Source organism: Aegilops tauschii, chromosome 7, assembly GCF_002575655.3.
Source record: "Aegilops tauschii subsp. strangulata cultivar AL8/78 chromosome 7, Aet v6.0, whole genome shotgun sequence".
Lineage (NCBI taxonomy): Eukaryota > Viridiplantae > Streptophyta > Magnoliopsida > Poales > Poaceae > Aegilops > Aegilops tauschii.
In genome coordinates, this window is record NC_053041.3 from 113,290,423 (window position 1) to 113,308,768 (window position 18,346).

The window sequence follows — 18,346 nt, forward strand, 5'->3', positions numbered from 1 at the left end:
AAAAATGCAATTTCAACACATATATGTGCAATTCATAATCTAAAAAATGTCAAGCTAGAGAGACATGAAAAAGAAAAACTAGATGTGTAGCTGTGTTCACTTATAAATCAATTACCTAGATGAAAGGAAACAAATGATGGTCAATATATGAGATAAGGAGGGAAAAAGTAGGATCTGTTAAGAACAGAGTAAATAAAAAGTTACTGTACTAACTACAAAGAGGAGTTGAACTTAAGTCATCTTTTTCCCAACCTAGTCACAACCAACTACTACTATATAGCGTCATGCATAGTATCCAATGTTTGATGGACCATTTATACTATGTATGTTAGAAAACATGATACAAATATTCATTTGCTAAAATAAATGAGTGTTCGGCTGAAGTAGGCAGTATTGAAATCGCTTTTATGATCTAGTCTTGGCGGCCTTGATGCAGCTAGTAAAACTCCGCGTCTATATAAATCCACACGAGCTCATCCTCGACACCACATACGGTTCTAGCCATCCATCTGCACCACGTGGTAATATATACTTTAGGAGATTTTTTGGGGACCTGCTTGCTAGAGATTTGGAAAGAAACCAAGGGATAGCGGGACATGCACATCAGTGATCTTCACTAATCTACCAACAGCTGAAGTAGGTTTTACTAATGTCAATGAGTCAAGTAGACCACTATCTTGTATGCGCAACAAGGATAGGACTGGGAGGCATCGAGAAGAAATGTGCAGCATCGAGCACTACTAGAGCAACAGTCTCAGACCAGTATAGCACAGCCACTATGGATCGAGGTAGGTTCTATGGAATGGAGCGCTTCCACTTGGCACGAGCTTCGTGTGTTCTGTAAACATGTGTGGCTCATGCAGAGCACACGGTGTGTCTTTGAATGTTTTGTGCATCAGTTCAGCTATGAGAAACGAACCCAATCTGCCCGCCGCGTCGGTTACATGAAACATGTTTCTGCAGGCCCCACACAATGTCTCCTCACATGATTTTTTGTTGACGGTATATATTGTGTATACATATAGAATCGCTAATTTTCAGTTAACTGGTTTTAATTCGGCTTCATCTAAATTTTATAGCCTGTCCGATCGAGTGCTTTGATTTGCGCTGAGAGAATTCAAAACAGCACTCAACTTGCTACAAACAGCGCGCAAGCTAACTCCAATATCGAACTCCTAGTAGTACTCCCACTCCAATCACGGGCTAAACCTGGTACCACTCCAACTCTAATCACCGGCCACCTTGATCACGTACAATGTAGTCATGGTGTTGGTGTTGTCATGTAGTTTTTCTTGTGCATTTATTTTGTAAGATAATGCCCGCTCCAATCAGGTATGATGTAGTTCCGTTTGAGTGATCTTTTAGCATAATTGGTTTGCTACCAACATTTGGCATTGCCAATATTTGGCAAGCCAACATTTGGCAAAATCAGAAGTTGCCAACATTTAGCAACTTTTTCTGAGATTGGCAATGAAAATTGGCAAGCAACCAATCTCTAGCCAATATTTGACAGTTGCCAAAATTTGGCATGCCAATTTTTGGCATCAAATCAATTATGCTCTTTATTAATTTAGATTTAGTATTTTTGTACGTTGGGTATTTTTTTTTTTTTTGAAAAAGATCCGGATCTATTATAAAAGTTCATAAGTACAAAGCATGACAAACATAATAAGAATTATATCGAGGTCTCTAGACCATCGAATAACCACTACCCGCATTGACCCGCCAAGGTCGCACCTCCCCTCTCGCAGACGGATTGAACTTATCTTTTTTTAGGGACGGATTGAACTTTTCGATAAAGCCGGAAGTCTTTGTGCACGTTCCCGGAAGGACCGGTTGCCCTGGAGCCGTAGTCATCGTCGTTGAACCCCTGAATAGTTCTGAAGCAACTGAGAACAAATCTTGCCGTCGCGTACGCATGACGAGAAATCCTAACCTCGCCGCCCCAAGTAAATGACATGAATCTACACCGGAGCTCCATCCACTACGTGTATATGCACGAACTCGTGGAGGATCAGAGCCCGAAAGACAAACTTCAAGAAGAAGTACCGCCATCCGCTTGAGCGCCGCACCTGCGAGGACAAAAAGAAAATCTTAACATACACCACCAGCAGGAGTGAAGGAACTAGGATTCCCTGCCCGCCACTAGCCACTGGAGCGGCAGACAGAAGGGAGGCGAATCCACGGGCTCGTTGGCGAAGTCCGGAGGGGAGAATTTGCCCTAGCCACAAAAGGGAAGTGAAGAATAACACTTGGAGAAAAAGTCAAATAATTATATTGGTTCTTTGCAAATATAATGTGAGTTTAATTTGTAATATCTTTAATATTTTTTGTGTAATTGCTATTTTGACGTTTTGTCTGTTTTCCTACAATGCCCCTATGATTCTTTTACATTTTATAATTATATAAATTATAGTGTATATTAAATGCATGTACTTGTTTTTTGAGAACTATAAATGCATGTATTTTGGTTGGCCGCCAATTGTAACATCTGGGTTTTTGCTACTAAGGCTGGTCATAGTGGGGGCAACATAGAGAATAACGTAGATGCCACATAAGCAAAAATGATGAGGTGGCAAATAGTTAATGAGGAGAGAGGCAAATAGAGTACCATCACATAGCGCTTTCTAATGCAAAATGAGTCTACAAAGTAATAAATGAACACATCTATGTTACCACATATATGACACTACCCACTATGAAGGTAGTAACATAGACTTGTAACATATGTATATTACTAGTCTAAACTACTCTCCACTATGACTAGCCTAATAGTACTGACCTTGACCTAGTTCAAAATAATTATTTGTTATATATCAGTTTATATTTAATGCTAATAGTGAAAGTACATTGATTATATTGATGATTTGTTTTCATTTTCTCTAAACTACTATTTTTAATTACGATTGTTTATGTTCAAGTGTACACGTGTTACAATGTTTATTAGTTGTATTATTAGTAAAAGTTCTGTTGTAATTGTGGGTATGCCTTCCTTGAGTTCTGTTCTTTACATGAACCAATTGTGATTTTTACTTTTCTTTTCATTTACTTTGTAATATAGTTGGATTACATCTTTCATGTTATTATTGGGAAAAGTTTTTACAGATGCTGATTTTCACTCAAATGTCAGTAGACAGCCCCTTGTTGTATTATTGTTCTCCGAAAACATCACACTGTTCCCCTTTCTTTTTCCCCGCGAAAAATCGGCGCTTCGCCCCGCAGTAGCCTTTCTCTATCTCGCCTGTCTCCACCCACAGCTTCTCGATGAAGAAAAACCCAAGAAAATCAGAGGCCACAAGTGCACATGCAAGTTTTTGCTGCCATTCATGGTGGAGCCGTCAGCCGCCTAGGTTGTTGCTCGCTGTTGCAAGGCAGGCCACCGGCCCGTCGCTAGCTACCTGTGTTGCAAGCCCGGTTGAGCTAGTGAAAGGGGGCTGCGACAACGCTTCAAAGGACTGCCACAATGCTGCAACAGGCAACACCGATGTTGCAAAGTCGGCGAAGCACTATTGCGAGTGTCGGCCAAGGCTGCTGAGATGATGACAACTCTTTTGCAAGCAAGGGCATGGAGCTACAGGCGGCCTACTCGACAAGCAACTGAAGGAGCGGTGGAAGGCTTCTGGCCATGGAAACACCACAAACGATGCATATGCTCCCATCCGGAGCCACAAGAGCAAAATTAAACCAAGCAAGCCGGCCAGCCGATTCAGGAGCCGGTGAAAGGTGCAAGGAGAGGGAACGTGTAGTGCACGCGTGCACAAGACATGCTGGCTGGCGAGGCCATGGTGTACACGAGCGGGGCAGAGATTCTAAAACAAGACATTCAACCACGGGTCGCGATGCCGAGAGGCGTGGCACGACCCGACATCTATACAACAGGCGAGAGGGTCTACTGCCGAAGTTGTGGAGTGAGAGGGCGACACGCATCCGTGATAATGTGTTCGTCTAGAGGGAGGTGACATAGGACCTACGGAACGCCCGTGCCCTTGCCCGCGACCAGCCGAACCTAAGAGATTCGTTGGACATGGAGTTTGCCATGTTAGAGGAGAGAAGATACGTCGAGATGGAGAATGTGGAGCGCGGATCTTCTTCGAAGCCAAGGAGGAGGACCAGCTCTGTATCCAGTCGCTGTGGCCTGCGTGTCGGGGAGTGATCCTTCGGTCGGCGTATGTGGCAAGATCTTCGAAATCGATTCAGCGTGCCAGATGATGTTGGAAATATGAGCAATTGACCAAATGATTTTATTAACAAAAATATTAGATAAAGCATGACTAATATAACAGTGATAAAACTAGTCATGCGATCTGACAGAGAGAAGGTAAATAACATCTGCATGTATGAACTGTAGCCAAGTTTATCTAGAGTAGACAGTAGGACAAGTTTCATATATGTAGCAGACCCTAACATATGTAGGGCAAACAACAGAACAAGGAACTGTGGCAGAACCTCGAACAGAAAGGAGAAGGACACATACGGGACAGCAGCAATAGTTGCACTGGACTTGGGGTCGATGTCCTCGCCGGCCATGTCGTCGAGGAGGTTGTCGACGTCGGGGAAGAAGTCGTCGTCAGGGAAATAGTCGTCGGAGTCCGTGATGAAGAAGTCAGTAGTCGCGCGGAGCGCTCCCCAAAAACCTTATCACCCTTCTCCCGTATAGGACTCAAAGAGGTGCGGTTTCGGAGGCCTACTGTCCCGACCTGCGGTGCACGCCGCAAGCCGGGATGGGGAAGATCGTAGCAGCAACGCAGTGCTCAGGAACTTGTGGCGAGAGGAGGAAGAGATTCTGGTGCGTCTCTCTGAGAGGAGCGACCTCCCTTTTATAGGCGCAAGAGAAGGAGGCGAGAGGCTGCGCCGGAAGCTGAAGGGAACGCGGGAGACGAAACGAACGGGCAGCAGCCGAAGGGTGCAGCGTTCGTATTCAATATCCACTACAGCAAAAACTTTCCAGCTCCCGAGTGGCCTTTCGTATACCCGTAGTGTGTGGCAAAAATTTAGACATCGGCTCATTCCCGCAACCCGCGGCGCGGCGCCGCGCGTCGTGACGAGGCGTGGCGTGGCGGGCGGCGGAGGAGGAGCGCGCATGGATGTCCCTCTTGTTCTCATGCTCATACAAGTGGGGAAAGAACCTCCCTTATAAGGAGGTCCAACTCCCACTAAACTAGCAATGTGGGACTAAACTTTAGTAGTATCCCTTGCCTTGCACAAATGGGCTAAGTGGGCCTCTAGGATTTATTAGGAATTTCTGAAATTGTTATTGGGCTGGCCCATAAATAGATAAAATTCCAGCAATCCCCCACCAGATCCTAGAGGCACATAGAATTTGCCTTTAGTTCCAAAACACTGTTTTATATACCGGTACTGCAGTGGAGACTGTTAAGTTGAACTTCCACCTAGAACTCTATGCTACACTAGTAAGCAACTTGAACAGTGGACTGGGCCTTGAACTGCAAGTTTTCTGCGAATCTAGCTTCACATAAAGCCTTGACCGATACGTGGCTACCGTGGGTCTTCCCCGCGGGTAGAGCTTATGCGTCATACTCCGAGACCTTTCATGAGTTTACTAGAGAGAACCCTACTCTCATAGATTGCGACGTTTGACAATCAGACTCATATAGGTGTGTTCTTCAAAAGATGTTCTGCAGGACAACATCTCTGCTTAAATGAGCCACTTAGAACACATTAAGATATACATCAACCTGCCATGCAGATTAGGAGAGTATTGCATCTTCATGGAGTGGTATTGTTGATAGTAAGGATACTCTCCTCTCAGTTGACCAACAGCTTGTCTTCCACATATAATTCACGGGATCTCCGATCACAAAGAATAGGTTACCACTGTGAACAACTCATATTGTGGGTCTCATACCTATCTCCCTTGATGCATTATCTATCACATTACGTGATAGACCCTTAGTAAAAGGATCTGCCAGATTTTTAGATGTTTGGATATAATCCAATGCAATAACTCCGGAGTTTCTCATTTTCCTGACAGACTTTAACCTTCTCTGAACGTGTCTTGATGACTTCATGTTATCCTTTGAGCTGCTCACTTTCGTGATCACAGTTTGATTGTCGCAGTTCATAAGGATACCCGGTACATGTTTCTCAACAACCGGCAAGTCATTCAAGAGTCGGCGAAGCCAATCTGCTTCGACCGTAGCTGTATCTAGTGCTGTGAGTTCTGCTTCCATTGTTGACCTCGTTAAGATGGTCTGCTTGCAAGACTTCCAAGAAACAGCGCCACCTCCATGAGTGAATACATAACCGCTCGTGGCCTTTATCTCATCAGCATCTGAGATACAGTTTGAGTCACTATACCCTTCAAGCACCTTTGGGTGCCCGGTGTAGTGAATTCCATAATTCGCAGTGCCTTTCAAATAACGCAAAACTCTCTCTAGAGCTTTCCAATGCACATCTCCTGGTTTTGAGACAAACCGACTCAGATTGCTAACAGCAAAAGAGATGTCAGGTCTTGTAGCACTGGCTAAGTACATAAGCGAGCCAATAATCTGAGAATACTTCAATTGGTCTCTAGCAATTCTTCGATTCTTTCGAAGCAACACACTAGCATCATATGGTGTTGGAGAGGGCTTGCAGTCACTGTAGCCAAAGCAACTCAAGATCTTTTCCACATAGTGAGATTGAAGTAATGTGATCCCACCATCATCGTCTCTCAACAACTTGATGTTCAGAATGACATCAGCCACTCCTAAATCTTTCATCTCAAAACAGCGAGATAGAAAATCCTTGACCTCCTTAATAACATTCAGATTTGTTTCGAAAATCAGTATGTCGTCAACATACAAGCAAAGGATAACTCCCTCGCCCCCACCATGGCGATAGTACACACATTTGTCAGCTTCGTTTACAACAAAGCCTGCAGCTGTTAAAGTTCTTTCAAACTTCTCATGCCACTGTTTGGGTGCTTGCTTGAGTCCATACAAAGACTTCAGCAACTTGCACACTTTCCCTTCCTGACCATCTAGTACAAACCCATCTGGTTGTTCCATATAAATTTCCTCGTCCAACTCTCCATTTAGGAAAGCAGTCTTAACATCCATTTGATGAACGAGAAGACCATATGAGGCGGCTAGTGAAAGTAGAACTCGAATAGTGGTCAGTCGAGCCATGGGTGAGTAAGTATCAAAGAAGTCTTCACCTTCCTTTTGGGTATAACCCTTAGCCACGAGTCGAGCCTTGTACTTTTCAATAGTACCATCAGGCCTAAGCTTCTTCTTGAATACCCATATACATCCTATAGGTTTGCACCCATAAGGACGATCAGTTATCTCCCAAGTTTCATTCGCCAAGATGGAATCCATCTCGCTACGAACCGCTTCCTTCCAGTAGTCAGCATCTTCAGATGCATAGGCCTCTGAAATAGAACTGGGAGTGTCATCTATGAGATACATAAGAAAATCATCACCAAAGGACTTTGCAGTCCTCTGTCTCTTGCTCCTAGTAGGAACTTCATTGTTCTCCTCCACAGGACTTTCAAAGTGTTCCATCGAAATGGCAGGTTCGGTAATTGTAACTGGTTCCTGATTCGATGAACTAGGCATCTCCTGATTAGATGAGGTAGCCATATCCTTCATGGAAAGATATCTTCAAAGAAAGTCGCACAATCGACTCCATGATCGTACCGACATGCATGTCAGGTACCTCAGATTTTACAACCAAGAATCTATAGCCAATGCTATGAAAAGCATATCCCAGGAAAACACAATCCACGGTCTTTGGTCCAAGCTTCCGCTTCTTTGGAATTGGAACATTGACTTTCGCCAAATAACCCCATGTTCGTAGATAAGAGAGTTTTAACCTTTTCTTCTCCCATTCCTCGAATGGAGTTATCTCTTTGTTCTTTGTGGGAACTCGGTTTAGGAGATGACATGCCATCAATATCGCCTCCCCCCACCATGCCTTGGAGAGACCCGATGTGTCTAACATGACGTTAACCAAATCAGTTAGAGTACGGTTCTTTCTTTCGGCCACCCCATTTGACTGAGGTGAATAGGGAGGCGTCCTCTCATGGATTATACCATGTTCTGCACAAAAAGCATCAAATTCATTGGAAAAATACTCTCCACCACGGTCGGACCTAAGCCTCTTGATTTTCCGATCAAGTTGGTTTTCCACTTCAGCTTTATAGATCTTGAAAAAGTTCAAAGCCCCATCCTTAGATTTCATAAGATACACACGACAGTATCTAGTCGAGTCGTCAATTAACGTCATGAAATATTTCTTTCCATCTTTTGTCAAAATGCCATTCATTTCACATAGATCTGAATATATGAGCTCTAGTGGTGCAAGATTTCTCGTTTCCGCAGTCGTGTGAGACTTACGAGGTTGCTTAGCTTGCACACACACTTGACACTTAGATCCCTTGACAGTGGTGAAATTAGGGATTAAGTTCAACTTCGCTAGTCGCAACATGCAACCAAAGTTAACATGACAAAGACGTGAATGCCACACATTTGATTCACTATTGTTGCAAATATGATTAACAACTTTATTGCAAACTTCTGATAAGGATAAACCAAACAGGCCTCCTGACTCATAACCTTTACCAACAAAGGTTCCATACTTGGATATTACAAATTTATTCGAATCAAAGACAAGCTTGTAGCCATCTCTACACAGAAGAGATCCGCTAACAAGATTTTTATTGACGGAGGGGACATAATGCACGTTCTTCAGCCGCACGATCTTCCCCGAAGTAAACTTCAGATCGACCGTGCCAACACCACGAACAGAAGCACTTGAATTGTTGCCCATCAGCACGGTTGAAGTCCCTGCGGTCTGATAAGACGAAAACATGGAAATATCACCGCATACATGCACATTAGCACCCGTGTCAATCAACCAATCAGGAGAATGACATACTGAAAGAATAGTGGGAAATATACCATACCCAGCATCCTTCATGTCAGTGTCTCCAATGACAACATTAGCGGTCTTGCCGCCTTTCCCAGGATGACGCTTGTCATAGCGATTAGGGCAACTAGGAGCCCAATGATCAGGATCCCCACACACATGACAAGCACCTTTCTTCTTGTCATTCTTCTTCTTGAAGTTCGTGTGTTGCACAGCCTTGTTCTTCCCATCAAACTTTGCTTTACCATCAAACTTGCCCTTGTTCTTGAACTTGTGGGGCTGGAAGTTCTTCTTCTGTACCAGATTTGCACTAGATCCTCCCTCAATACCTCGAGCACGTGTGTCCTTTGCTCTCGCCTTTTCTTCCACATCAAGAGTACCAATGAGATCCGGGACGGAAAACTCCTGTCTCTTATGCTTCAGTAAGGTAGCAAAGTTCCTCCATGAAGGAGGAAGCTTAGTGATAATACCTCCGGCAACAAACTTGTCCGGTAGCATACAATTAAAGTGCTCAAGTACTCTAGCAAATGACTGTATCTCATGAGCTTGCTCAACCACAGAGCGCTCTTCAGTCATCCTGTAATCATAGGATTGCTCCATGATGTACAGCTCAGTGCCAGCATCCGAGACCCCAAACTTGGCCTCGAGTGCGTCCCACATATCTTTTCCATTATCAATTGACGCATAAGCATCAACTATGTTCTCACCAAGAACACTCAAGAGAGCAGCCTTAAACAGAGTATCCATTTTCTAAAAAGCTTGTGCCTGTTGAGCATCAAGCTCTCCTTCAGGTTTGCCAAGAGTGGCGTCATAGCAACTCATGGTTTGAAACCATAAGACTGCTCTCACGCGCCACCTCTTATAGTGGATACCCTCAAACATAGGAGGTTTCATGGAAGCAGCAAAACCACTCGGGGTAAATTGCCTATAATAAGGTTTTTGGATTGTTGGAAATATGAGCAATTTACCAAATGATTTTATTAACAGAAATATTAAATAAAGCATGACTAATATAACAGTGATAAAACTAGTCATGCGATCTGACAGAGAGAAGGTAAATAACATCTGCATGTATGAACTGTAGCCAAGTTTATCTAGAGTAGACAGTAGGACAAGTTTGCAATTGCACTGGACTTGGGGTCGATGTCCTCGCCGGCCATGTCGGGGAAGAAGTCGTCGGAGTCCGTGAGAAGAAGTCAGTAGTCGCGCGGAGCGCTCCCCAAAAACCTTATCACCCTTCTCCCGTACAGGACTCAAAGAGGCGCGGTTTCGGAGGCCTAGTGTCCTGACCTGCGGTGCACGCCGCAAGCCGGGATGGGGAAGATCGTAGCAGTAGGCGGAGGAGGAGGAGCGCGCGTGGATGTCCCTCTTGTTCTCATGCTCATACAAGTGGGGAAAGAACCTCCCTTATAAGGAGGTCCAACTCCCACTAAACTAGCAATGTGGGACTAAACTTTAGTAGTATCCCTTGCTTTGCACAAATGGGCTAAGTGGGCCTCTAGGATTTATTAGAAATTTCTGAAATTGTTATTAGGCTAGCCTATAAATAGATAAAATTCCAGCAGATGAGAGTGCATATTCGGAGTCATGCCGACCTTTGTGCCACAGCCACCACCATATGCTTCCGTGTCTGGCTGTACACCGCCTTTGACTGGGAGGTGTGAGCGAGGATCTTAGATTTATTTTCGGGTTCTTTGCAGCAATCACCTGTCCTAATTTTGTACACTCGCATCCCACTTGACTTAACTAATACTTCATCCGTCCGGAAATACTCGTCGGAGGAATGGATATATCTAGATGTATTTTAGTTCTAGATACATTCATTTTTATGCATTTCTTCGACAAGTATTTCCGGACGGAGGGAGTACCTATTTTGTTCTCATTGCCTTTTCCGTTGTTTTTATCCGTGTACCAGCTCTGTGCTGTGTGTAGGATTTTGCGATTTTTTCGTCGTTTTTAGTGTACTAAATAAATAAATGTACTATGCCGACTATGTATCGTTGTTGGTATGATCTTGGTTCTGTGTGTCGATCATCATGCGGTGAATGAGCCAGTGGATGAGCACATGCACTAACATTTTTTTTTTGGGTGATTTCTCCGTTAGCCGGCGGCACGTACATAGGGAGTGACCTCCTTGAGCAGTTCGTGGGAAGAGCTTTATACTACACCTAAGGGGATATTCCAACGTAACTTACGGCTGAGTTGACTTGGCATGATTTGGTGGGCGAAGAATGAAAGCTCAGGGGCCCACCCCGTGAACTTCTAGCGTTTTTGCTGTTGGAATAGCTGCCCTTGAACTGGACTCAGTCGCGCCCACAAACCCCGCGCGCTACAGCCCACCTAGGTCCGCATGTCAGCGTCGGCTGGGCAGGCGCGCGTGCCGGGGTCTTGCTCGCCTGAGACGAGTAGGCACGAGGGCCGGACTGTTTCACTCACGCGGTATGCCTGGGTGTTGCAACCAATGTTTTAAATAGCGGGCTATGTCATTTAGCGACGACCCTTAAAAACAGCTATAGCTGGGCTATAGCGGGCTATAGCGGCAAATTGTACATAAAATCATTTAGCGGCAATACCCTCAAACAGCTATCGCGAGGCTATAGCTGGCTATTTAAAGCTATGGTTGCAACGGAAGGCCAACCGGCCAGGAGGGCTGGAAACTCAGCAATGAAATTTCATCTGATTTGTAATAGGAGAATAGGAGTGAAGATAGGGGACAAACCTCATCTGATTTGTAGAACTGATAACTGAATAATGAAAAAGAGAACAAAGCTACACTGTTTTGTAACATAAGAAGAACAATGAAAATACTGAACAAACTAAAGACCGCGTTACATGCATGATCATAATTGATATCCCCAAATTGCAAATAAACTTTTCGTAGATGATTATTTTTCACTAGATAGGCCACCGGAGAATACAATTGACAGACACAAAGCTGCCAATTGGACAAAAAATAAAATAAAACTAAGATCCACGAAATACAAGTGTCAGATACATAGCTGCAATTGGACACAGAATAAAACTAAAATCCACCAAAATATAATTGACAGATACAGAGCAGCCAATTGTGTCGTCGCCGGATCGATCGAAAGGAGAAACGGGTGAGAGAGGGATGAACACACGCGAGGAGGAAGACACTGGTATATTTTGTGCCGTCGAACTCGACAGCGTTTTTCTGTTATTCCTCTTGCTTTTCCTTAGCGATTACAAGGCTAACTACCTCCCGATCAGCTGCTCTAGATCCGCGTCCGTGGCGCCATCCCACGACTGCGTCACTAGTGCCATACCGATCGGGAGTTTACATCAAAACAGAAAACGGGAAACTGGAGATCGTGCAACAGCACGTCTCGCTACCTAGCTACGTGCATGTGCATGGAGCTGTCCCATCGGACTCGCATGCATGCACTTATTCTATGCTGAAACAGGTACGCAATGGAGCTGAACTTAATTAGGTCATACATTTCACCCCCTTAAGATCTGCTCCTTAGTACCAACCTCAGACATTCCAAGTTTCCGACGCATTTCGACAAAAACAACACGGCCCAGCGCCTTCGTCAGTGCATCTGCAATCTGCTCCCTGGTACGAATGTGATCCACTTCCACCTGACCCTTCTCCACACAATCACGTATGTAATGATACTTGATGTCAATATGCTTGCTACGGTCATGATGGACTGGATTTTTACTGAGAGCAATGGCAGCTTGATTGTCCACGAACAGCTTGAACTTGGCCTGCGGCCTCCCGAGCATCTCATTGATCAGACGAGAGAGCCACACACCTTGGCACGCCGCCACTGCCGCAGCGACGTACTCAGCCTCGCAAGAAGAGAGAGCCACTATCTTCTGCTTCTGCGAGCTCCAAGTGACAAGATTGTTGCCAAGGAAAAATACGTTGCCGGAGGTGCTCTTCCGGTCCTCAGTGTCACCGGCATGATCACTATCTGTATAGCCAACAAGCTTCACCTCGCCGTGCCCGGCCTGATAACGACAGCCGTAGCCCAGCGTCCCTCGAATATACCTGAGAATCTGTTTCACGGCTGCCCAATGATGAGTGCTCGGGGTCTCCATGAATCTGCTTACAATTCCCACGGCATGTGCGATGTCAGGTCTTGTGTTGACAAGATAGCGAAGACTGCCTATCACACTGCGGTACAGCTTGGGATCAAACAACTCGCCTTCATCCTCCTTCCTGAGCTTCAAACGACACTCCATTGGAGTGCTGCTACTATTGCACTCTTCCATGCCGGCTACCTCTAGGATTTTCTCCGCATACCTCCGCTGATGAAGTGTGATTTCACCCTCTGTTTGGGATACCTGAATCCCCAAGTAGTAGCTGAGTAATCCAAGGTCACTCATCTTGAAGAGCATCTTCATCTGATCCTTGAACTCTCTGATTAGCCCTTTGTCCGTGCCGGTAATGACAAGGTCATCCACATACACTCCAACTAGCAGAAAAGTGGACTCATCTCCACGCCTGTAGACTGCATGTTCCAATGGACTTCGCTCAAACCCAAGATTGACAAGAGAATCATGAAGCTTTGCATACCAGGCTCTCGGCGATTGACAGAGGCCGTAGAGCGCCTTGTGCAGCCTCAGTACACGATGCTCTTCCCCTGGCGCAGCAAATCCGGGCGGCTGGTCTACATACACCTCCTCACTGAGATCGCCATTTAGGAATGCCGATTTGACATCCATATGGTGAACTTCCCAGCAGTGGTGCGCGGCGAGCGTGAGCAGAACGCGCACAGTCTCCAACCTGGCCACTGGCGCGAACGCTTCCTCATAGTCCACCCCTTGCTTCTGTACGTATCCCTTCGCCACTAGACGGGCCTTGTACTTGGTGATATTGCCAGCAGGATCCCTCTTGACTTTATAAACCCACTTCAGCCCGATGGATTTCTGACCGGCAGGCAGGTCTGACATTTCCCAAGTCTTGTTCTCATGGATGCAACGTATCTCCTCCACCATCGCGGCCTTCCACGGTGCATCACCCAGGGCCTCTTCAACATCGCGCGGCTCTTCGGCACTGAGAAGGCAGCTCTCATGATACTCATATTCAGCATCTTCTTCTGTGGCATCCATGACGCACGACATGCGTCGGTACATGATTGGTCCGGTGTCCACGTCCCGCCGGTTTTCGTCTTGTGACAGTGGAGTGGCCCACCTAATCTCAGGCGTTCTCAGAGTCTCTTCTGTACTTGGCGTGGCTATTTCCCCCATGGGTGAAGCTGGCGTCTCTCCCTGTACTGCCGTCCCAAGTGGTGTCGTCGGGGGCAGCGGCGTACTAGGCGAGCCACCATGAACTCCTCCGGTGTCCAGCTCCTCCACACCTGGTTCTGTGGTGTACACCACAGTGAAAACGTCCGGCGTGGCCTGCGCCGGGGCCGCGGTCACCGCATCCCAGCTCCATGCTCGTCCTTCCTCGAAGAGCACATCACGAGTGACTTGTACCCTCTTTGTTTCAGGATCATAGACACGGTAGCACTTCGCCCCCTCTTCATATCCGACGAAAATCATCGGCTTGGAGCGGTCAGAGAGCTTTGTAATGCCCGGCCCCAACAACTTGACATGTACTGTGCAACCAAAAGTCCGCAGATGCTGAACCGCCGGCTTTCGCCCGTGCCACGCTTCATACGGCGTGACGCCTTCGAGGCTGCGGGTGGGAGCTCTGTTGAGTAGATACACTGCAGTTTTCACAGCCTCTCCCCAGAAATATGCAGGTACTGCCATGCTCTTCATCAGGCATCTTGCCATCTCTACCACGGACTGATTTCGCCTCTCCACCACACCATTCTGTTGGGGAGAGTAAGGTGCCGTGGTGTAGTGTTTCACGCCCCTTTCGCTGCAGTACTCTTGAAATTCCGACGAGTTGAACTCCCCTCCGCGATCAGACCTGAATGCTCGAAGTTTACAGTTACCTTCAGCTTCTGCCATGGTCTGAATCCTCTTGAAACAGGTGTGTGCCTCATCCTTAGACTTGAGCAGCTCAATCCACATGTACCGACTATAGTCATCAACAACAAGGATGAAGTATTTGTTCCCTCTTGGTGTTGGTGGCATGATCGGACCACACAAATCTGTATGCACTAGCTCCAGACCATGCTCTGCTCGATATGAACTCGCCTGCGGGAAAGGGGCTCGATGTTGTTTCCCTAGTGCACAGCCATCGCAATACTGCTCGATGCGAGCTATCTCAGGCATACCTCGGACCATCCCTTTTGCAGACATGGCACGCAACGCTCGGAAATGCAAATGCCCCATTCTAGCATGCCACTTCCAAGTCTCATCATCCACTTTGGTCATCAGACACACCGGCGTGTCAATGGTCAGCATGCCGGTGTACAAACGAGTGCTTGATCGCCGGACACGAGCTAGTATGCGTTGAGCTGGGTCATGTACTGTCATCAAACCATTCTGAATCCCAATCTGACACCCACCTTCGTCCAACTGACCAACAGAGATTATGTTGCTTCGCAGGCTCGGTATGTAGTATACCTCTGTCAAGGCACGCTGCTCGCCGCTCTGGCACTTGAAAACAATGGATCCCCTGCCACGGATTGCTACATGTGACCCATCTCCAAATTTGACCGTGCCATGCACGCCCTCATCAAGCTTAGCAAACATGCTCTTCTCTCCTGTCATGTGACTTGTGGCACCCGTGTCAAAATACCATAGACCGTCAGGGGATGGCACGGGGATTACCTTTTCTTCATTGAGAAAAACTGCCTGTGGTGCCACTGGTTCAGCCGCTGTGTCGGGGGTGACCATGGCCATGAACAGGCCTTGCTCATGCTCGTCGCCTCCTTCGCGCACCAGATTGGCTTGTTCCTTCTTCCCTTGCTGACCTTGTTTTTCCAGATACGACCAACAGTCTTTCTTCCAGTGGCCAAGTTTCCCACAGAAGTGACATTTCCCTTTCTTCTTTCCGCCCGATCCACCGGATCCAGCAGCGCCGCCGTTGCCGGCCGCAGGTTTGCCTCCACCGGGAGACTTGTTCTTGGCCGGCTGCTTGTTCTTGCCGGCGCCGCTGCCACCGGACGATGAGCCGCCGCCGCCGCCGAGCTTCTCACGGGCCAGCCACTCCTCATGAGTGAGCAGAAGGCGCCCGGTGGATTGCGCACCGTCGTCGAGGTCGTAGTGGTCCTCACATGCAGAGAAACGCCCAACGAGCTCTTCAATGGACATGGTTTTCAGATCGATCAAGGACTCAATCGCCATGGCCATCGGGCGGTACCTCCGCGGCACCACTCGGAGAAACTTCTGGACGGCCTTGTGCTCGGTGACGGGGTCGCCGTACAACTCCAGATCGGCAACGAGGCCAGAAAGCCGCAGCCCAAAATCCTCGACGGACTCCCCGTCTCTGAAACGGAGATCCTCGAACTCCCGCCGGCGCACCTGCGCCTTGGCTTCACGGGCGCGCTCGCTGCCCATCCGCATCGTCTTGATGGTCTCCCACGCCATCTTCGCCGTGTCCTTCGCGGCCAGCACACGCAGCATCTCCGGCGGAACACCGGTGAGGATGATCTATAGTGCGCGCCGGTCGTCGCACTCGTCGGCGGCGTCCTCGGTCATCGCGGACCACACGCGGGCGACCTGCAGCTTCACCTGCATCACGAGCGCCCGTTCCATGTAGTTGGTTCTCGTCAGCATCATGGACGCCGACGAGGCCTCCGTGTCCCGCACGATCCGCTCGACGACGCGGAGCTCTCCGCTGCCGCCGGCCGTGAGGCGCGCGACGGGCGCTCCGGACGATGGTGACTGCTCCGCCGCTGCCTTCTTCTTCTTCTCGTCGTCCGACATAGCCGCAGCGGATCAGACACCGCTCGACCACCAAGGCGCAGGATCGAACACCCGAAGCTCTGGTACCAAATGTCGTCGCCGGATCTATCGAGAGGAGAAACGGGTGAGAGAGGGATGAACACACGCGAGGAGGAAGACACTGGTATATTTTGTGCCGTCGAACTCGACAACGTTTTTCTGTTATTCCTCTTGCTTTTCCTTAGCGATTACAAGGCTAACTACCTCCACTCGAACTGGAACCCAGCCTCGGGGAATGACTTGATATCCATCCTCAAATCCACGAGAGGGACCAGTAGTAGAATCGCTTGGCGTTGCGTAGGGGCGCTACTCTGGGCTATTTGGACGACGCGCAATAAAATTACGATTGAGAAAAAATTCCCTAACCACCCCGCGGATGTGATCTTCAAATGCCATCTTTTTTTACAGACATGGACTCCGCTGGGGAAGGAGCGCGATGCTGAGCGCATGTCGGAGGCCATGGCGCGTATCAAGACTATCCAGGTGATGGCTAGACAAGACCCACCGAGTCGATGATGCTTTTGGAGTCTTTTAGAGGCTGTTTCATGTTAGCTAGGTCTTCAGCGTTGGATGCTTTGGCTGGTTGTATTGATGCCTTCGCGTTGAACCTCCTTTTCGTTTCGTTGCTGTTCTGGACCGAACTGTCTCTTTTGCTTCTCCTTAGTTGTATCCTGTTGAACCTGATGCCTGAGGGCTTTATTAATTTAAAGCCGGACGCGTCTAGCGTCTTCGTTCCAAAAAAAGGCTAACTACCTCCCGATCAGCTGCTCTAGATCCGCGTCCGTCACGCCATCCCACGACTGCGTCACTAGTGCCATACTGATCGGGAGTTTACATCAAAACAGAAAACGGGAAACTGGAGATCGTGCAACAGCACGTCTCGCTACCTAGCTACGTGCATGTGCATGGAGCTGTCCCATCGGACTCGCATGCATGCACTTATTCTATGCTGAAACAGGTACGTAATGGAGCTGAACTTAATTAGGTCCTACAAATTGGACACAGAGATTCACGTAGTTTTGGACCAAGAAGACATGGGGGAGCGCTAACAAACTACTAAAAAACTATTGAACTCATGACCCCAGCAATGATGACCGTATGAACCTCTTAAAAGGGCATGGAGAACAGCTACCATCTCTGTATCGTCTGCAACGTTGGTCTTTCTTGTAACAATGATAATGTACAACCTCGATTCTTTTATCAAAAGAAAATTCTTCTATCCTTGCTTAAACAAGACGTGAAGATCAGATGAAGTGTCATACTCGGTCCAAGTGAAGCACTGTTTGCCCAACTGGTGTCCCACCAGCAAGTGCTTGGGGATGTCCAGACGAGAAGCTACCCTATTATTACGTATTTTCTGGATGATCACAGTTTACACAAACAAAAAGTCTGTTTTCCGATAAGGGGTGGGGGGTGTTATTTGCTTAAAATGAAACATCAAGGGGATACAACGAAAAAAGTGTGTTAGGACCCGATTATGAAATAACAGAAAAAAGGAGAAAAACTGAGATAAATGCAAGGTTGTGTTTAAGCGTCAGCGTCAGTTGTTGGTATGTCATTATAATACAAAAAAAATGAACTGACCAAAATAATATTCTACGACTAGAGCTACTTATAGCTAAGCATATAGCACACAACAAATGGTTAAACTGAA